At 28.8% G+C, this 23,723-nt stretch overlaps 1 long non-coding RNA gene across 2 annotated transcripts; it reads left to right on the top strand.

Moving 5' to 3' along the window:
• The first annotated feature begins 755 nt into the window (after nucleotides 1-755).
• LOC112716322 (uncharacterized) lies at nucleotides 756-5,223 on the top strand. Of its 2 annotated transcripts, XR_003160293.2 has the most exons (6): nucleotides 756-1,319; nucleotides 1,818-1,891; nucleotides 1,998-2,100; nucleotides 2,447-2,567; nucleotides 2,709-2,802; nucleotides 4,915-5,223. It is a non-coding gene; the product is annotated as an uncharacterized lncRNA (long non-coding RNA). The 2 variants fall into 2 exon arrangements; XR_003160292.3 differs by lacking the exon at nucleotides 1,818-1,891.
• The last annotated feature ends 18,500 nt before the right edge of the window (nucleotides 5,224-23,723 follow it).

The raw sequence follows: 23,723 nt of genomic DNA on the forward strand, positions 1-23,723 counted from the left end.
AAGATTAAATTAGCCCCAAGTGCTCAGGATTAATAAATCATCATTTTTGGTCAATTTTCACATTTAAGCATACTCATATGAAATCAACAATTTATGCATTACTCAACACAATCCAGCCACAAATCACTCAAACAATTCACATATATTATCATTAATTTACTGCATCATATATAACAAATAGTCTAATATCATCTCAAATAATCATTAGCATGTATCATCAATTAATTCAATCATGAAACTTGGCTTTTAGCCTTTCAACAAATTCTGCACTCTAACAAACAAAATTTTTAGCATCATCATCATTTAATAAATCAAACACAGCATCATTCAATCAGTTTAAACAGCTTTTGATTTCTTAGCCCCTTTTCTAGCTAGTTTTATTTCTTAACTTTCATCATTCTCAAAGGTCATCATGCAGGGGTATTTATTTACACACAAAAAAGTATAAATAGAAATTAACCAAACCAAAATAGTAGTAATATCACAAAACACAACAAGAAAAATACTCATAGCCACACTTTTTTTAAGCTACATTTGAAAAATGTAGCCTATTCTACGCTTTTTTCCGTGTTGTCTTTTTATAAAAGAAAAAGATACACATTTGTGGCATCATTTAAAAGGTATAGCCTTAGGTATTATAAAAATCACTTATAAAGCGTAGCTGTAAGTTAACATATATGGGTTCACTTTTAATATTAAAAAGAACACTTTTAGAGGATAGCCTACTTATAAAATTTTAGATACATTTTAAAAGTGATGGCTAATGTATCTAGAGTCAAAAACTTGACACTTCAGAATTGTTTTCCTCTTAACATCTTCTTCCCATAAGCACGCACACTCAAATCACACACTTTAGTAAAATTTTTACCCATTACCTCCAAAGCTCGTCATCACTCACCTCCAAAGCACGAAAAAAAACCCTTTCAGAGAAGATCGAAAACCCTCACCATATCACGAAGATAAAAAACCATATGTATGTAGGGCGAAATGCTTTAGTGAATTTTTTCCCTCTTCCCCCAAAGCACATATCACCCAGTGAATTTTTCCCCCTCTTCTCCCTTTCTCCCGCTATCATCATTTCGCAAAAAGCTAAGAGTTCATAGCTCTGCTACTCCATCACATGGCTCTTCTCCTTGCACCATATCTTCACACGGCTCTGCTACGCCGCCGCAGCTCTGCTACTTCGAATGACGCCGCAGCTCTCTTACGTCGCACCACCTCCTCGCCGTGCTCTTCTGCTTTGCTCCGCGTCTCCTTTGCTAATCATGCCACCTCTGCTCCGTCTATCTCTGCTCGATTCGCTCTCTCATCCACGATAGGTAGGCTTTTAATTTTTTTTCCTGATTTAGGCAATTAGGGTTCCTAATTCCCACTAGCCTGTGTTAAATTTAATTAGGGTTCCTATATCACAATTTCATTTTTAATTAGGATTTTTCTATGTATGGTTCAATTTCTTTCGTACTGTCTGTGTTAGAAGCTTTTTCGTGTCACATTTGAGCATTGCTTGTTATTATTAGTGTTGAATTTTAGTTTTGTTCTTTATTCAATTTGTGATGAATTGGGAGTTTTAGCTTTCTTGTGTCATACCTACTGGATATGACCCTTGTTAATATGCTTTGTTGTAAGATCATAAAGCTAAGGGTGTTCGAAACTGATTCAAATGGAGACAAGAATATTATCAGCTTTTATTTAGAATAATTCCAGTTCCTGCTGTTGATTGGATTGGCAAAATTAATATAAAATCAATAGAGACAGGACTTGAGGCTAATTTTTCTTACAAATCAACTCATTCTTTTCTTGGATTTGGTGGAAATCAGAAAGTGGTCAAAGGGAAAATCCTTAATTCATCAACTTTGAATGTTCTGTATGAAGTTGATGGTCATTGGGATAGGTATTATATTGTCTTTAAAATTTTTCACTTATCGATTGATTCTTAAACAATTAATTTTATTCTATGTTAGATTTATGCTAATTTCATAACCATTTTGATGGGGCAGAACAATAAAAGTGAAGGATACAAATAACAGAAAAGCGAGAGTGATATATGATGCAAAAGAAGTTATTAATGGGCTGCAAGCACCAATTGTTAAGGATGCAGAGGTAACATATATAAGACTATTCTCTATGATAACATAGCATGTTATTTGTCTCGTAAGATTCACATTGTGTAGTCAACACCTGAAAATGAGTTTTATAAGATCTTATACTTTTTTATCATACGAGCTAGTAGCTTTGTGTTGCAATCTGGTATAATTGTGAATGCAGTAGCTCAACCAAGTTGCTTTCTAACTATTGGCAGTTTCTGCTGAGTTGTTTTGCTGGTTTTGGCACTTATTTTGCCTTGAGATAATTGGAAATACTTAGCTTTCTTGTTAAGTTTCTGTATTCTGTCAATTATGAAAGCAAATGATAATCTTAGCTTTCCATTCTGTCAATTATTCATCAGGATAGTACTTTTGGCATCCAAGAAGCAGAAAACCTCTAGTGAAAAGTCAAATACTAAGGGAAAGGCTGCAAGCAAAAAAAACAAACAGAGAAGCCGTCAAAAGCTTCAATGAAGGATCAAGGTGAATTGATTGTATTTTTCCCAATATCATTTCTAAAGTGAATTCTTTTACTTTTCTTGTACTGCTGTAGAACTTAGTTAAATCCATAGATAATGCGGGATTACATGATTTATTTTAAAAGTTTGGAAATATCTTGTCCAGCTTTGGGAATTGCTTTGGTGCTTCAAATTGGTTTAGAGGGAGTGATGATAGTGATACTGCTGAGAAGCCACGAGAACGGGGTAATAGAATTGAGGTTGTGACTAATTGAATGATGTTGTGTTTGATTTATTGAATGATGATGATGCTGAAAATTATGTTTGTTAGAGTGCAGAATTTGTTGAAAGGCTAAAAACCAAGTTTCATGATTGAATTAATTGATGATACATGCTAATGATTATTTGAGATGATGTTGGTCTATTTGTTATATATGATGCAGTAAATTGATGATAATATATGTGAATTGTTTGAGTGATTTGTGGCTGGATTGCTATGTTGAGTAATGCAGAAATTGTTGATTTCATATGAGTATGCTTAAATGTGAAAAGTGACAAAAAATGGTGATTTATTAATCCTGAGCACTTGGGGTTGATTTAATCTTTTCAACAAGTTACAATAGGTAAAAGAAAGTTAGAATACAAGGTTAGAGTGAGTGAAAAGCTAGGAATCAATTTTTGACCTCTCAAAACCCGAGGTTACATGTGCAGAATTATGCAGTTTCGGGCTGCAATTTGTGAACAAAATTGGGAGCAATCTAGCCACTCAAAATGAGTAAAATTATTTTTCTATAAAACCTTGAGATGTCTAGATTATTCCCCTAAAATTTCAGAATTTTTCGATATGTGGTTTGGGAGATATGATTTTTAGAAAATGGTCATTTTCTGCAGAAACAATGTTGTATGAATTCTGGAACAGCAACTTCAAAACCACATATCTCAATACTTTGAAACTCTTTGGAGGTGAAACTAAAGAGGAATGAAATATTAGGATGTCTAGTATTTCATATCCAAATTTCAGGACATTTGAATTTTATAGAGAAAGTTGTGTCTTCTGGAAGCAGGGCTGTTCACTGCTGCGACAGCACCCTTTCCTTAAAACAAAACCATATTTTGAGAGACATAACTTTTTCTAGAGAAGTGAAAATACTCTGGGACTTGAACTGGGTGAAAGATGGGTAAGTCTGGTTCAACCACACCAAACTTTAGGATAATCCAACCAAAGATGGATTTTATATGATTTTTCTAAGTTGGTTACTGCTTGCTGTTTTTCTGAAGTATACTAAATCAATAGCCGGTTTTTAAAAAATCATATAAATTTAAATTCTTATAATGCAGTTGCAAAACCAAAACCAAAGTACACTTTAGGATTCCTATTTAAAATAAATAATAATATATTAGGATTTCTTTTGCCCCCCTTTTTTTATATGTATAATATATTAGGTATATGTATAATATGTTATACCTCTTATATTTGCATATGGTTAAGTTAATTGCTATGGCTGAAAATCATATGTTGTTGGTTTTATTGACACTTGAAGTAGTATTGTTATGGCTGAAAATTGTTTGTGCAATTCTGGTTGTTATAATTCTAGTTTTGTGCACTTTTGTTTACTAGAATTCATGTTTTTTTGCACTTTTGAATTTGTGCCTGGATTTGTGCATCTGTTTATCTTTGTCTATTGCCCATTTATCTTTGTCTGCATTTGCTTTGGATTTTTCCTTGTTCTCTTTTGTTGTTTTCTGCATCATTTGTAGCTTCAGTTTGACTCTTTTATTTGATTTGGGCCTGGAACTGTATTGTTCTTCTCCTGCTGCAGTTTATTTTCTTTTCTATTTTTGTTGGAAGCCTCTTCTTCTAGTCATGTCTGAATTGTTCTATTTTTGTATCTTCAGGTTCGCTAGCTTCTCCAATAGTTTTTTTCTAGCTATTCCCATTCTTTGCATCTTGCATATGCCCTTCTTTGGTTTTTCCTTTTTCTCTGTCATCTCCATCCTCTCCATTTGCTACTTTTACCCCTATTATTTTAGCCCTGATTGAAGGTCCCTATTCTTTAGATTTTCATTGGGTTCCATCTTCTTTTTCCTCTGCTTCCTCGCAAGACCCTTTATCATACCCTATCATCCTACAAAAATAGCATATTGTTGGGAGCTTCTCATACTTGAAGTCATATAAAGATTATTAGAGTTGTGCTAACTGAAGCAGCACCAAGAATTGTGCTAACTTTATTTTTTAAGTTGACATAGTTTTGATAATTTATACAACTATTTTCAGTTTGGTTTCTAATTATTTCAGTTTAATTTTTTAATTTTTATAATTGCGAATGTCATTATAAATATTTTTTTAATTACTTTTCTATATAATTATGCAGGATAATATTGAAGATGATAATGAAGACTAAGCTGTTTGTCATTGTGGTTTATGGGTTAAGATGGAGTAATGTTGAGAATGGATACATGTATGGTAGATCAATTACTTTTATTAGAAGATACTTATATAGAATATAATATTTTAGTTTTTCGTAGAGTATCAGTTGTAAATTCTAAGTGGTCTCATGCCTATTTTGATATGGCTATGTTTAATTTAGTGTGAGATGTATAAATATTAGTACTTTTGGATCATTATAAATATATTTTATTTACAGATAATTTTTATTATTTAAAAAAATTATTTAGTATAATTATGTATTTATTTTTATTTTATAATATTTAACTCATTTAATTAAAAATATAGAATTATATATGTAATCATATGTACAAAAAATTATTAGAATATATATATATAATTAAAACAAAAAACAATGAGAAACTTAAGGCTACACTTATATAGAGTAGCTATGGTTATACAGAAAATTAAAACAAAAAAACCATGAGAGACCTAAGGCTACACTTATACATAGTAGCTATGGTATACAATGTGGCTATGCTTTACAGGTGATGCAGTAGCACTGAAAAGCGTAGCCTATTCTGGTAAAAATGGAAGCCGAAAAGCGTAGCATTTGGTCTTGTATAGCATCACTTGAAAAACGCACTCTATTCCCAAACGCCAAAAGCGTAGTCTTTGATGCAGAAAAGCGTAGCCTTTGAGAATAGGTAACGGCCGAATAGGAATCACTCCAAAAAGCGTAGCCGTAGTCCAGAAAGCATAACCGTAGCCTAAAGCATCATTTTTTTTTCACTTTTGGCTACACTTTTAAAGTGTACCTGAATGAGTATTTTTTTTTGTAGTGAAATGAGTTGAAATACTAAAATATATATGATCATCAAACTATTCCAAAACAATAAAATAGATTTGAAACTCATTAGAATTTAGATTTAAAACAACAAAAGTAGCTTGAATAGCAATCACTAATTAAAAATTTCTTAGCCAATATCATTTGGTGTGAAAAGACTAGATTCTACTACCATATGAAGAAGCCATAAAACCATTAGCAGGGTACTTTCAAAATCAGATAACAACTTTTATATAACTATAATTAACAAAAAGAATGCTACTTACAATTATGTTTCTCTTGCAGTTTGTTGCTTGTTTAATAATGTATACATATTTTTGCATGACTTCAAAAATAGAACAATAAAAAAATTATACTATACTAGCGGCTCACCAGGCACTATCGTGCCTGTTGAGCCGCTTTTCTATTGAGTTTTAAAAATTAATTTTATATTTTTATTTTAAAATTATAAATTTAATAATAATTAAAAATAAATTATAAAAAAATAAAATATCTTAAATTATTTAACATGTAAAATATTAAAAAAATAAATTTAAATTAAAAAATAAGATTAAAAAATATTAATTTGCTATTATGTGTAATAAAATTAATATAAAAATTTATTGATATTATTTAAAGATTAGTTATTTATAAATATTATTAAATTTATTTATTTTTTCAATCTTATTTAATTAGAAGCAAATTTAAAAATTTATATCCAAAATATTTTTTATCTCCATCTATAATTCTAATAGATAAAAAAAATATTTTTGCAATTTAATATTAAAATAATAGTACTTTTATCTGACATTTAAGTAAAAATTATCTTTTATAAATAACTAATATGTATTTTGGTTTATATATACTCTTTTTGAATCAGAAAAATGTTATTATCATTATTTTTTGAATTATATTTTGGTTTATAATAATTTTAATTTTTATAAAATATGATATAAATAAAGTCACATCAACATTAAAATAAAAATACTTATCTAATAAATTTGAAGAATGAATGATATATTAACAAAAAAATAAAATTAATTTCTTAAAAATAATAGAAAAGCTGCTGATGTAAAAAATATAAAATAATTTAATTTAAATTAAAAAATTTAAAAAGTTATATTATTATTATGTATACTAAAATTAAGATAAAGATTTACTAACATGGTTTACAAATTAGTTATTTATATATTAAATTTATTATTTTCTCAATCTTATTTAATTTGAAGTAAATTTAAAATTTTATATTCAAAATACTCGTTATCTTTATGTATAATTCGAATAGATAAAAAAATTTTTTAATCTTATATTAAACATCTTTAATTATTTTTAATTTTATTATTATTTTAAAATTATTAATTTTTATTTTGATTATATCATCTCATCATATTATACACTATCATATGGATAACTATTATCGTCTCACCGTCACTATTATGTTGTCTTATTTTATTTTTTTCGCAATCAATTACCATAATACCATTATGGCAGCTCTCATTTTTTTTCATCACTTTGTATGTGAAAGACAGATTAAAAATATATAAGAATGAGTTAACAAAATAATTTATGAGAGTTATTCGGTTCATTATTGATAGGTATATACATGTCAAAAAAAATTAAAAAATAAATATCAGATAAAAAAATAATCATTTTTTAAAATTAAATTGATGAGAGAAATTTTGTATGTGAAAGATAGATTAAAAATATATAAGAATGAATACAGTTTGGTAAGTAAACTGAAAAGAAAGGAAAATGAAGGTGAAAGTTATGCGTGAAATTAATATCAACAATAAAATGTTATAAAATTTGCAATTGTAGTAAATGAAAGCGAGGAAAAGATGGAAGCGATACAATCACGATATTCAGGGAATGAGAATGATGGCAACAATAATAATATAGAAGAGTGCACCTAATGGCAAGAGGAGAAGCACTAAAAATTGAATAATGAGATCAAACTTGGTATAAAGTACTCACATAAAGAATATACCCAAAATAAAACGATAAGATCTATAAAAAATTATTTATCACCCCTAATTATTTTTTTCCTCCTTTCATACATGGCGTCGAAAATCAACATTTGGCATAGTCATTATCTAGTTCAGAAAATTACAAAAATTCATCCAAATAATTGTTACATACAGAAAAACACATTCAGACTTGGAAAGAGAAGTAAGAAAAATTGAAAACGGATAAAATTAATTAAATGGATAAATTATTGGAATAAAGAATTGAAGAAGAGGTTACGGTTCCTACAACTATTAGTGAAACAGAATGAAAATAAGATAGAATAATATGTGTTGCTGTTAACGGTGAAAGTTCTTTTATTTAAAGTAAAAGACGCATGTACGGGAGAATCTCTATCATTAAGGGCAACATTAGAAAGCACATTATATATTGTTATAGATTTCTGTTACTTGTGCCTGTTCCATTGTCATACGCTTCTATCCCTGTATGTTTCAAAAGTAAAATATAATTATTAAAAACTAATTGAATTCATAACAAAGAAAATTAGTTATCGTGTTACCTGTATCAAATTGATGATGGGTGGTAGCTATGGTCATTTGTTTAATTGTAGTCAATTGGGCTACTCCTATGTTTGTAGTTAATCGAGTACCTCTACATGTGTTTGGCATTGGAGTTGGAATTGGAGTCAGTTGATATGGCAACTTGTTTTCCGTGTCGAATCATCTACGGATAAGTTGCACGTCTTCTAGCTAGGTGTTGCTGTCTTTGTTCTCCGATCATGTTGTCTTCTTCGCGTAGCATATTCTGTTCAAGTGGGTCGACGTTGATTGTTGATTTTGTGAAGTTTCCAGTTCTATTTGTCAAAAAGATAGCAAAATGTAGAGAAACAAAAAGGTTTGTGAGACTAAAATTGAAAGTGAAAAAGTATTTAATTCTGTTGGGGTTTCAGTTTTTAAATTGAGTACGTAGTGGGAGCAGTTTTTTATTGGAAGTAAATCAGTTTTAAAATATGTCGTGGGTTGAAAATGAATCAATTTAATACTCTGTCGTGAGATAAATTCTTTTATAAAAAAATAAAAAATTGAGGACGTGGTAACAGTTTGTTATATTAAATTCAATGTGTAACAAAAATAAAAAAGAAATAGGGATAAAATAGGGAGAAGGAATTGGATACCAAACTTTTCTATCCCATTATATATTGGTATAGATTAAAAAAAGTTATTATGACAAAAATAAAAAAATAGTAAATAGAAAATAATAGAAAAAATAGTTATTATAATAAAAATCAAAGTTGTCAATCATGCAATGGGACTATTTCAATTCGAAAAGAATAAAAGAAAATTCAAATCTAAATTTATTTGATACTAAATAAAATAAAATTACATAAAATATTATTATTTATCGTATAAATTAAATAAAAACTTACTAATATTTTTAAATAAATATTTTATACAACAACTGTCAAGTAGAACTCACTGAATAAAAAAAATTGAACATCAAACTCCCATATTTTCTTTGTATATTGTTATTTTGTTATAGTATAAATAATAGTTTTGGAATTATCTAAATATTTTAATATAAATTAGTTAATATTGTCAAAGCTAAAAAATTTAAGAGATAAAATTAATATTTCTTCTAATGATTATTTTTAAAATTATAAATACACAATAAAAAATTAGAGTACATTAAAATAGTACAATAATAAAAAATAATTCAAAAGATAAAATTAAGAAACTAATGGAATATATATACACAACTAACCAATGTTATTTGGACCAATTCTAATACTTGAATATCTAAAAACAGATTTTTAACGTATAGATAATATTTTTTGAATTTCGTAAATCTTTTAATATAAATAATTTAATATTATCTGGACAAAAAAAATTAAAAAATAAGATTAATATTTCTTTTAAGAATGATTTTTATCAAAATTATAAATACATAATAAAAATTTAGAGTATATTAAAATAGTACCATAATAAAAAATTCAAATATTAAATTAATAGTGTAAATTTTTTAAGTAAAGAATTAACAACAATAAAAAAAATTTAAATATTAAATTAATAGCGTAAATTTTTTAAGGGAACAATTAACAACCATAATATACTGTCAAGAGGTGACAGGTACGTCAAGTGGCCAAGTGGAGTAATGGGAGTTTTTCAGAGATAACTGACATTAAGTGGAGAAGTTAATTAGAGAGGGTAATACTGGAAAAAAAAATTTGGACACCAAACCCATGTATTGCCATTATATATTGTTATAGATTATCTAAATTATATTCCATTCATTGAGTCAAGCACACAATTACAGAACCCTATTGAAGCTCCAATCTCTTAATCTTCAGTTCTTTAACATAAAAGCAAATAAGCACACACACAAATAAGCATTCAGCCATAAACCAAAAAAATCCACAAACACCTCATAATCTATTCGATTAATCCATCATCCAAAACATAATCTATGCAGTAACAATCCGAAATGCTCTCATATTTGAATATTATCATTAAGCATTCTAAAAATATTATCATGAAAAAGTAACTACAGGACATTAAGCATTCCAAAAATGCTATCATGTTTATTTGAGCTAACATCAGTAGATTATCAACTAACAATACAGTTAACAAAACTCAAATAAATTGCACTTACCTTCAGTAGAGAAGCAATCGAACCAGACTAGACCAGCAGTAGAGAAAGAAAAGCTGAATCAGACCAGCAGAGGCAAAGCATGATGCGAGGACACAGAGGAGCAGAGATGACGGAACGGTGACCACGAACGACGCCGACGACCACACCACACAGCTATGGCGCACAAGACAGGACGAAGACCACCGAAGACCATGACTCCAACGCACACCACACGACGGCGGAGTAAACGATGGTAGAAGAGGAGAGGAGACGAAGACAAAACGGACGGTTCACTACCGGAGGCTATGCTGGTGTTTCATCTTGCCGCAGAAGCTCTATTGTGCTTGGTGGAGTAGACGGCACAAAGATGAGTAGTGAGACGCGAGTTAGAGGTTGAGCACTTAGAGTTTTCTTACTGATTCACCCTATTACTTTTTACATTCTTGCAACTTGGTAACTTAGTTTTTTTTCTTTTATATTTGATTATTGGATTTTATAAATATAATTTAATTAAATTTTTTATGCTTTTAAAAATTAATTTTTAGTTAATATTAAAAATCTGATTATGAATAAAAATTATATATTAATTTTTTTAAAAAAATACGAAATAATATTTACAATTTTTAAAAATTAATGAATACAAATAATATGTAAAAAAATTTAATTTTTGAAACAAAAATAAAATTATTCTAAAAAAACTATATAAACAATTTTTTTTATTTTCAAAGAGTTTAACATTTTGAAAAAAAAATTGTTATAAAATATACTTACATTTTGTGAGAAACAAATAACTTGTTACAAACAATATTGAATTTTGTGACAAATTTATTTTTTGTTACAAAACAATTAGAATCTTTGAAATAAAAAAAAAATTTGTTACAAAAAATTGGAGTTTTTGAAACAAAAATATATTTTGTTACAAAATATTACGAATTTTTGCAACTTCTTTATTAACGACAGTTCGTTACAAAAAACTAACATGATTTATAACAACTAAAATTAGACTGTTACAAAATATTAGCATATTGTAACAATTTATAATGTTGTTACAAAACATTATTCTTCTGTAACAATTACCATTTATTATTACAAAAAATTATTTTTTGTAACAATTTTAAATTTGATATAAAATTTTTGTTACAAATATTTTATTTTTTGTAGTGCTGCTTTCTTTCAGACCATGTCCTAGAGTTGTTATGCCCAAATTAAGTTCAAGATTAGGATTGTCACTTGTAGAAAACAAACACAAATTCAATTTGACATTCACTTGTACATTAAGAGGAGCAAAATAGATAATTGTTATACCTTTATTGATGGCAAGAGATTTCATCTCTCCTTCATATGTACTTGGCTCAAAGTTAGTCACTGCCTTCCTTCCATTGCATTTGACAGCAGCCTTGTCATAAGCCCTGAATTCCAAAAAATCAAAAGGGATATACGTGTTGGATTGGAGCCCTAGTGAGCTTGAAAATTCAGGGTAATAAATTCAGTGCAGGTAGAATGTAATTCACGTATCACTAATACCTTGCAGCTTCTATTTCGCTGTCGAATAGCCCAAGATATATATACCTGCATCATGAAAAGTATCTCAATCTCCATAACCGAAATGCCTTTTACCAATCGTTTCTTTGAAAAATGCATTTTTTGTCAGAGCAGGGCCACTAAACTTCGACGGAGACACGGCGGCAACCGACGAGAGCAGAGACGACGGCAAGCTGTGACCCGATGGTGAGCTGTTCCAAGCCACGGACAGAGAAGCCAACGAGGATGGGAACGACGTGCCGAGCTACCTGGATTCCGGACAGGGGGAAGAGGAAGAAGCGGAAGCGCTGAAAATCTGGGGACGGCGGCAGCAAAGAACATAGGGCTAGGGTTTTGCCGTTTTGGTTTGGGTCTTTCACTATTTTGTTTCAGAGGGGGGAGGGCACGAATGATTAGGGGAGCTTGAATGAAATTGAGAGCAACTTGAGAAGATGACAAACGATCAAAGAACAATTTTGATTTTTTGTTTTTTTATATGTTTTTGTTTTGTTGTTTAAATTATTTGAAACTATAAAATTAGGATTAATTGAATTCTAAAATTTGATTAATTTAAAAAAGTATTTTTGTCTAATTAAATAAAGTAAGAATGTTTTAGAATTTTTCTAAAATTAGATAAAAAATATTTTTTTATTTTTATTTAATTAAAAGGGTGTATTAGTAAAAGTGGTGATATAATATATATTTAAAAAAATAAATTAAATGTTGATGTGGAAAATAAATTTTACATGACTTGTTGTTACTTGCCCATATTTTAAATATGTCGGTACGTATGAATTTATCATCGCACCGTAACAAACACTTTTCTTTTTGCTAAAATAGTAAATTTCATTGCAATAAAGTCCAATTGGATAACATACAAAAAAATTAGATTAGAAAAAGATCCACCAATATAACTAAAGGAAGTCCTCTTCGAACAGAGTACAATCAAAATTGAAAAAAAAATCATCTTGTAAGTTCTATCTTTTTCACTTATCTTCAAGCTTTTTTTCATGTAGTACAATGGAGATATGTGTTTCTATTCAAACACTATCTCGTTCTCCACTTTCTACAGCTGCTAGCATAAATTTGCTGCTAATTCCTTTCTTTCATCCGTAAGCCTTGTTTGATTGCTTTGTTTTAGGTTGCTAACCACTATTTTCATGCTTCTTCTTTGCAGGTCGGCACCGTGATTCCAGAAATGTCCCAATTAGCTTCTGCGAAGTCTGCACATATCCAGATGCAATGAACAGCTGTTTTTTCCACCAAATTGTATCTGGGGTCTTGGTGTGGAGCTTCTATTTAATAGGTACACCTTCATGTAATATCTTTTAAATAAAATTTTTATTTTTAGTTGGCACTTCAATTTTCAGAAATTCGACCACATTAATTTATTTTGGAATCATCCAAAGAGGTATTCAATTGATAGGTGATTAAATTAAAATGTCGTCTGATAGCTGGTTGCAATTGAATAATTATCATTCTTTTTCTTCATTCAAGTAATTTTATCTCCTCCTTCATTAATGGTAGTGTTAATTAATGATAGCTGCTAAGATTTTTGGATTGAACAATTTTACTATTATGTTGTGGTTCCATTATTAAGTCTTACAAAATAAATGTCTTAAACAATTACTTTTTATCCATTATTATTTGTAAATTTTATTTTATTGATATTCTTTAAAAAAATTTATATGTATTCTTTTCGTATTTTTGTTATTTTGATAACTAAATTTGTTAATATAATTTGCGAGAAGTAATATGTTATATTTTAACAATTTTATCAAAAAAATAGTTATTTTATATTATTATTATTATTATTATTATTGTTATAAAAATAAATTTAATCAAATGCTCATAATTGAAACCTAGAATATAACTTTAAAAATATTAGAACAAAAGAAATATAATAGTTTTAATTGATACTTTAATCTTCTTCTAATTTCTATCATAAGTCAATTTAAAAATTTATAAAGTATATTAAATGATAATAATATATGTTTATAATTACGATAATATATTATTTTTTACAATAATACTCCTTGAAAAATATAAAACAATAAAATTTAAAAAAATTATTAGAAAAGTATTTTTATATTCTTTTATTTAAGCATAATAATCATTAAAGTGATTGAATATATATATATATATATATATATATATATATATATATATATATATATATATATATATATATATATATATATATATATATATATATATATATATATTCGCATGAACTCATAAAAATATGTAATAGCATAGCGGAAATTAATGCACAAGCTATCTTTATTGCATAGTTGTCAGAATCGAACCGGTGATCGAACCGGTCAGATCACTGGGTTACTGGGTCACTAGTTCAACCGTTGGGTTACTGGTTGAACCGGTTGACTCGGTCCTATGTAAATAAAAAATAAAAAATAGTCAAAAGTTTAAAATTAAAATTTAAAATACATATTTTTACTAACATTTTAAAATATTAAGTTATTTTAAAACAATATTGAACATGAACAATAAATATTTTATTATTTTTACTCTATCATCAATATTTTTATTTTGTTTTTATATTAAAATAACTATTATTTTTAAATTTTAATAATTTATTAATTATTTTATATCTTTTATACTATTATATACTACAAGTATTTATTAAAAAATAATATTAATAGATATTATATAATTATAAAAAAATAAATGAGTTTATAATTATTGTTAAACAAAAATATAATTAATTTAAGAATGAGTGAGTTTATAATTAAAATTAAAATAAATTAAATAAAAGTAAACTATTTGATGAAAAATATCTATATGTATTATAATTTGCATAAATTTTAATAGAAAACATAGTGGTCTGGTGGTTGTGGAGCCTTTTGGTTTCCTTGAGGACAGGGGTTTGAACCCTACCTCAAGCATTTTGGAAATATTTTCTCTCAAACGGTTCGGTCAAACTACTTCATCGGTTCGCACCGATTTTGACCGGATCAATTCTTTGTTCGGTTCAATCACTGGACCGGATCGGTATAGGATTCGATTCACCGATTTTCTAGTCGAACCGGCCGGTCCGGTCCGGTTTTTACATGCTTTATTGTCTTTGGTTTGAACTTTAGATATATAGCATAATTTTTTTACACATCAACAATGTAAGATTTAAAATAAATAAAAATAAATATTTTTAATTTCTCAATTATAAATTTTTTATCTTTAATACTATAATTAGTATTTCTAATTAGTGTCAATAATCTAATTCTAGTAAGAAACTGCATATATAAAAATTAGTGCTTTACATGGACATGTGTTGCAATTAATAAAAGTGAGTCACTATAATTCTACAGCTGAGGAAGAAAATAGATTTCAGTATCGTAGAATCTACCAAATTAAGAAATATGGGTAAAGAAGAGAACGACTTTTAAGAAATAAATTAAGCATAAAATTCATGAAGATTTTGTTGGTTCTACTATTATAGTCATATATATGTGAAACTGATCTAACCTTATTAAACCTGTTTTTGGCATACAAATTAAATGGTGGTTTGTTTTAGATCCAGTTTGTTGTATTAATCTGTTAAATATAAAATAATCACGCAATATATAAAATCTCATACTCGATCATAACGATATATTAAAACTAAAATGTAAGACAAATGCGAATAAAATATAACCTGGAAATTTATTAATAAACGTCCATAGTTGCATTATACTTACAGTGGACATTATATATAGTGGTGATCTACATATTCTTCAAAGATAATATCTGAAAGGAGGACCTTCCAGTATTGCAATACTGGAAATATTATGGTCATGATTTATGTTTCTAGAGGATAATTTTGCGGTGCTGGATTATCAATTCGATTTGGACCAGATGGAATATCATGATTGAGACCTATATCTTTTGAAAAAGATTATTTTCTGGGAGGAGGTCCATTTGGATTTGGCAGCGTCGGCACGTCATTATGAATTGGATTTGGACCAACTGGAACGATACGGTCGAAACCTATAATCTTTGAGAAAGAGTATTTTCTGGGAGGAGGTCCATTTGGCGGCGGCGGCGGTGGCAATCCATTATGGATTGGATTTGGACCACTTGGAACGGTACGGTCAAGACCTATATCGTTTGAGAAAGAGTAGTATTTTCTAGGAGGAGGTCCATTTGGATTTGGCAGCGTTGGCACGTCATTATGAATTGGATTTGGACCAACTGGAACGATACGGTCGAGACCTATAATCTTTGAGAAAGAGTATTTTCTGGGAGGAGGTCCATTTGGATTTGGCAGTGTCGGCACGTCATTATGAATTGGATTTGGACCAACTGGAACGATACGGTCGAGACCTATAATCTTTGAGAAGGAGTATTTTCTGGGAGGAGGTCCATTTGGCGGCGGCGGCGGCGGCGGCGGCAATCCATTATGGATTGGAATTGGACCACTTGGAACGGTACGGTCAAGGCCTATATCGTTTGAGAAAGAGTAGTATTTTCTGGGAGGAGGTCCATTTGGATTTGGCAGCGTTGGCACATCATTATGAATTGGATTTGGACCAACTGGAACGATACGGTCGAGACCTATAATCTTTGAGAAAGAGTATTTTCTGGGAGGAGGTCCATTTGGTGGTGGTGGCGGCGACAATCCATTATGGATTGGATTTGGACCACTTGAAACGGTACGGTCGAGACCTATATCTTTTGAAAAAGAGTGTTTTGTAGGAGGAGGACTTCTATTACCGATTAGATTTGGATCAGATGGAACTTCATGGTCGAGACCAACTAAAAAATCATAGTTGAAACCTACCTCAGGATTATTAATTTTAGTAGCATTTATAGTGTCGTAAACAAGTGACGGAAAAAAGAAGCAAACAATGATATGAAACAAAAGTTGAGTGAATTCCATTTTTCAAATTGATGTGTTAGTATTGCTCCAATCATCTACTTATATAGGAAAACTTTTTCACCTTGGGGTTTCTCTTTTGATGGAAAGATGATAAAATTTAAATATATATTCATAGTCAATTTTTAATATTCGTGAAAAACAAGTAATTAATTATGAGCTATATGACCCATTTAATGAGGTGCTAATATAAATATAACTATATCTAATTTGCTATTATTTTATAATGTGATAAGAAGTTATTTGCAAGGTGAAAAGATCATATAAATTTGTGATTATCACAAACTCTTCAGATTTCCAAATTTTAAAATATTATAAATGTATCAATGTTTAAAATCAAAATTTGACAACATATAAATATTTTTTAAATTTGATATTTTTCAACTCTCTGTTATTATAAAAACTTTTTTACCAAAATTATTAAGAAAGAATAATTAATTTAATATTATTTTTTTATTAAAAAAAATGACCAACATTTGATTTTAAAGAGTCGATGCTATTTTTTATGATCAGGACATGTATTTTAATGTTAGGAATTTTTAAATTTTAAAATAGAATCGGTCAATGCATCCATTTTTAAAATAAGAAATTGAGAGTATATAAGATAATTTTGACTGAAAAATTATCATTAGGAGAATTACTATAAAGTTAATTACTACTAAAAAAATTATTTTGTTCTCCCAAAAATGTTAAGAAAGAATGAACTATTTAAATTGTATTTAAAGAAGAAGACCAAAATTAATTAGATATTGAAAATAGATAATACTATCCTAAGATACATATTAAAATTGCATTTATTAGTTTGGCTTTAAAGGAATTTGCTGGATGGGAGCTGGGAGGGAGAAGGACTTTGAATATATAAACCGTATTTATAAATTTTATTATTCTGAAGACAAAGAGAATGGAAATTTTTAACTATTTTTACATTTTTTTTTTATAAATAACAGAATAGAAACGCTGAAAAAAAAATTACCCCGTCACTATTTTGATAAATATAGTTCTAACAGAATCTGAAAAAAAAAACTAATAGATTGAAAGTTTATTTTTATTAATCATTAAAACTTTTCATTTAATTTTCAATTTCTCCAAATCGAAGGTTTCATGAGAACTAAATATAAATTATATTTTTATTTCTAAAAAATTATTATATTACCATTTAAATTTTATTTTCCGATATTATAATAAAGAAGAAAATTATAAAAATATTTATTAAGTCAGACAAACTTTTATTTCTTATTTATTTAAAACTCTTGAACAAGATTTGAGCATATAATTTTTAAGGATATTTTTTGAAAAAAAAATCTATGTGTATTGTTCAATCATAAAATTATTCATAATATATATATATATATATATATATATATATATTATTTTACATATTTTTAATATATATTTTATATTTTAATATATAATATATATTAATAACTAATTTTATATGTATATATGCTTATTTCAATATTTTATGATAAATTAATTATAAGTATTTTTGTTGGTTGAATTAAATATTATATTACAAATTATAAATAAATTATAACTGACGGATAATAAATTTAATTTAATTATAACTAGTCTCTATTTGTTGTTACTGTCCCTTTTGCCACATCCCCAAAAAAGAATTATAAGAATAAATAATAAATAAGTCTCTAATTTTCTTTTTTATTAAATAAAACATCTATTAGCCTCGGGCATTTCTACGTATTAATTTTGGTTAAGAGCTTATAATATCCATACAAAAAATTATTAGAGATCTATTTGTGTACTTTATTTAAATTATAGATAATAAAGAAAATTAAAAATGAAATAAATACAACATGATTGCAATTAGCCAATTACACAAGAAAATGAAAAAAATATCGACCAGCCATTTCTTCCTTTTTTTTTTGAAAATCAATCATTTATGTTCTTAAGCAAATCTGTTTTACGGGGAACGAACAAAAAAGAAAAAAGAATACTTAAAAGGCTAAATCACTGTATCTAATTCCATATTTACATGAATTTCATATGTTGTTAGGCTATGAATTTCATATTTTTCCAATGCCTGTATATATTTATTAAAAAAAATAAACTTTTAGTTCCTAAAAAATTAAAAAATCATAGTATTTAGATTTTATTACTTATTTTGTTTTCATAAACTTTTAGTTCCTAAAAAACAATTTTTTTAATCTTATAAATTTGTTTTTTTAAATATGAAACAGGACATTACGTAAAAAAAAATAATTAAACAACTATTCTAGAAACAGACACGTCTCTTTTATCAGCATCAAGAACTAAAGAAAGAAAACAACGAACGACAAAAAAATATAGGTGAAAATTCAGGTGCAATCAACTTTATGTGAAGTTGATAGTTGAGAGCTATTAAATGATTTGACTGATATGATTAAATTTTCATCTAACAATTCTCAACTATCAACTTTACGTAAGATTAACTGCAGCTAAATTTCCACACAAAAAAAATAACTTAAACAAAGGAATCCAATAGAGATGAGATTTATAAGAAATCGATATAGCAACGTTTGTTTTATGTCTATGTCTATATGGGTGTATTTTGTAACACTATATCATACAGAGTCTTATGCTTAAGTTATAAAATAGAGGTGATGAGGTGTTACGACCTTTAAAAAGTAAAATCATATATATAATATAGTTGAAAGGAAGTTTTATCTAGGAGCCTTTGAAAAAAAGTTCAAACAAAAGCGTTAAACCAAAAAACGCAGCACTCAGGTAAACGTTAACGTAACCGAAGCAAGATAAGAGTAAACTAAGTATGGATATATACAAGAGAGTTCCAAGATACATATAATAAGACTTCTTACCCGGCTCGCGAATTTAAAACCGGATAGAATATATATATATATATATATATATATATATATATATATATATGAGAATCCCAAAAAGATCCAAAAAACTGTTTACAGAACCTGTTTTTTCAAATTAACTTCTAAGAGGAACAAAACATAATATATACAATAGAGACATAAAGTATCTACATATATATCAAAAGCCAAAATAGAATCCCACAAATAAATAGAGTCCTTCGCTTTAGAATCTTTTATAATACTTCAGTGAGGTATCTCTTGACCTATATCTGAAAAGCAATAATATGTATGGAGTTCTCAGTATGGTAAAGGTGTCTACATAGTTAATATAAAAGGTTCTGGGAAAGTTAGAGGCAATCCTAGAACTTCCGACATACGAATTAATCTTAAAAAAACATAACTAAACCAAGAACAAGTAAGGCAACTAACTAAAGGTCTTCACTCTAACTAATACTCCCCCATTCTAACTCCTCCAAACCTCCCAATCACCACTGGAATCATTTCTTTCAAATACAATTATTACATGCAAGGAAATCACAATAGGATTTAGATACAGCAGATAAACATGTAGCAAGTAGTTTATGCAATTAGTTACGCATTCCAAACAAAGCACACCAAACAAACACCTAGATGCATATGATGTATGCCTGTCCTATGGCTGATGATATCATCTGTCGGTTATATAGCCAACTCGATACGTTCTGGTAGTTAACCATGGACAGAAACACCTATTGCGGAACAAGTGGGTTTGAGCGCTACAACCCCCTTACTACTACCCGCTTAAACCAAAATCAGTGGAATAACCACTACTGCGGCTACTACCCAGGTAGGTGTTTAAAAGCTCAACCTGGAGCAAGTGGAATAATCCATTACTACTGCTACTACCCATGCGTCACCAATACTGACCTGGAACAAGCGGGACAAACCATAATCTTTACTATTACCCAAATATCTCATTCAAGAATTCATTTGAAATTCTATAATTAACTCAGTTTTTCATAATTCTTCTTCCTTATCTCATACTCGGAGTAAATGAACAACGTCACTGTCTACTACTCGGGGGTCACATATCACATTTATTTACAAACCATCATCATTCCTCTCATTCTGTTCATCAATAATTCAAACTCAAAACACCATTCATTCTTTTCTAAATGAAACAAACTCAAAATGTAATCTATTTCTTAATAACTCAAAATCAAATTATAAAATCCTTTTAAAAATCCAAATCTTTCTAAATAACCACTCCAAACGAAGCCTCCTATTTTTATAAAATTTTTGACAGTATCTCTTCTAAAACTTAGACTTTTGCCACCCTTCAAGGATCCCAACCACCAAACTAAACACCTCTCAGTCATTCAAATCGTTCCTAGTATCAAATTATTTCAAAATCAAACAAATTCCAATATTAAATCTTTATAAATTTCATCAGTAAACCGTTTATAAAATCAAATCACACATCTCTCAACCAATCCATTCAATTCAATTTCACAAACCCACCATCAACCTTTAACACATCAACAATCATCATTATTTTATTCTCATTAAAGTCATAATTCAACACATACAAATTCATTCATCCTTTTCACGTGACATTAAACATTAACTACGAGAAACCAAAATCATACCTTGGCCGATTTCTCCCTAAGCCGAAAGGCACCGCAAGCCCTTGATACACAAGCTCCAAGACCTCACCAAACAGATTTTTCAGCCCCCAAAGCCAACTTCAAGTTTTCAATACCAACAATTTGCTCTCAAAATACATAAGTCAATCTAATATCATATAAACACCACTAAATCAATATAGGGTTTGCTATATAGACAATTTCACAATGGTTAAAGATTTCTCACCTTACCCAATGAGAAATTGGAACAATACCCAGCAAGCCCATAAAGCTAATTTGATCCTAAACACCAAAATCACATAATTTCTAAAAAATAAAAACCTCAAAATCATGAAATTAAAAGGGAAAGAACTAGGCACGAAAACTCAATTTTCTTACCAAATTGTTGGACGCGTTTTGTAGAAAATTCCTAGATGAACGCGTGACCGCTGACGGCTCGTCAATCGAAGCTCCAAATTGAAAGATATAAGCAATTAAAGATTGGAGGTGATTAGGTATTTCCTTCCCTTCTCCTCACTGTAACCCTCCCCCTGTTTTTTGCCAAGTTTCAGCGTGTTTTCCTTTGAGGGAAGGGACAAGAGCTGAAGCTCTTTTCATTTAATGGGTATTGGGTTGGGCCTTGGGCCTAATATTGGTCCGGTTCAATCGATTTGACCCGTCCGGCCTAATCTTGGATCAAAACCTTTAAAGTTAGTGTTAAAATTTATATTTTAATTATTTCTTCCATTATAAACTATAAAATTTAATTTTCTAATTTATTTAAATAATAATTAATTTATTGACCATTTATTTACTAATTTTACGGATTTTATATGTTTGATATGGCATATAGAGAGATTAAAATTAAGATTAAGATTGAGATTTAGTATTATATTTTGTGGTTAACGATTAAAACTAAAATTTCATTCTTGGAACACAAAATATCAGTTTCTTTAGCGTTTGTTTTGAGGTGCTGGGACGGAGATTGAAAGACTGTGACTCAATATCATGTTTGTTGGTCCAGAGACTGGTACTAAAATTTCAATCTCTGTCCTCAAAATTTCAGTATTTCAATACTTCTAAAAAGTAGAGACACAGGAGATTGAAATTTTTGGGGAGGAAGACAGAAACTTTAATAATATTTTATACCTAAAATATCCCCATTTCAATTAATTAATTCTAATTTTATTTTTTTGTGCAAATTAAATTAGAACTTCATTCTTATTTTAGTTTCTCTCCTACTTTACACCAAACACAATATCGAGACTTATTTCAGTCTTTGTTTCTCAGTTTCTGTCTCTCAATCTCAATCTCTCTTCCAAACACTACTGTAAATAAAGATACATGAGACTTAAGTTTTTAAAAATAGAAACTGAAATTTTGTTAATATTTATTTTAAAAAAATACCCTTATCCAAAATTTGAAATTCCAAGTCTATCCTTTGTTAAAACTGGTTAGGGTGTCTTCTGATTTTCATTGTATCTCTTCTCATCCTGGAGCACAGCATCGGTCTAAAGCCTCCACAAGCCCATGATGCTAGCGTTGCCGCCAGGACTAGTTTACCATAGTCATCGGAGCCGTGGCGATGAAGGTAAGTCACCTTGCATCTTGCAATTTAATCACACTGAATACAAACATTGACAAAAAAAAACATTGAAAGCTGCGAAGCTACCACACTATGGAGCTGGTACTCCACTCATACACTATGCTTTGATCTCTGTTATGCTATTGTTCGTCAATTGTAGCTCCACACCATGAGATTTCATTCTCTGTTTTGTAAATTTTGTTGTTTTTCTTGCTTTTACACGTTTTAAATGTGGATTTATAGTTCATAGGTATCATATTGTTTATATTCAGAAGTTCAGATTAATAGATTCCAAAGCTTTTAAATTTTTGCATTTGGGTAAAAAGTGTGAAATTAAGTTAATTTGTAAATCTTTAAAGCTCTTGATCAATGTGTTATTGTGCTTCAGAAACATAAAACTGATTGATTTCTAGTTCCAGGTGCAATTAATGTGTATGATTGTGTATATGTAGAACTAATGTTGCTAATGAATTTCTGTTTTCGTGATTCTTTGATGCTTATTGCAGTGATTGGTCTCATAAATTTTATTGAGTAAAATGGAGGAAATGAGGAAAGGAAATAGCCAAATGGTTAGGTGGTGTGTTTCAATTTATCTTTTTATAAATCAGTTAAGGACATTTTAGTAATTTAATTTATTTAATTCCTATATTAATTTTAAATTAAATAAGATATTGAGATATAGTTTAGTTTTGTGCATTTTACACCATCATAACATAGAGACTTTTAATTTAAATTCTGTCTTCTATTCTCAATCTCTTTTCCAAACGCAGTCATATGAGACATGAACCTAGTGACATATGTCTACCATTTAATTACTGGAACACAAATATTTGAAAGACATAGTGACACATAAATAAACACAAGATAAAAGTATTTAGTATATTTCTAAAAGTTGAGACAGTAAAACACACTGGATGAGAACAGATTTTTACATTTTTATCTGTTTTTAACTATTTTTTAATACAATCTTGTCC

The sequence above is a fragment of the Arachis hypogaea genome, chromosome 10 (genome assembly GCF_003086295.3).
Source record: "Arachis hypogaea cultivar Tifrunner chromosome 10, arahy.Tifrunner.gnm2.J5K5, whole genome shotgun sequence".
Classification (NCBI taxonomy): domain Eukaryota; kingdom Viridiplantae; phylum Streptophyta; class Magnoliopsida; order Fabales; family Fabaceae; genus Arachis; species Arachis hypogaea.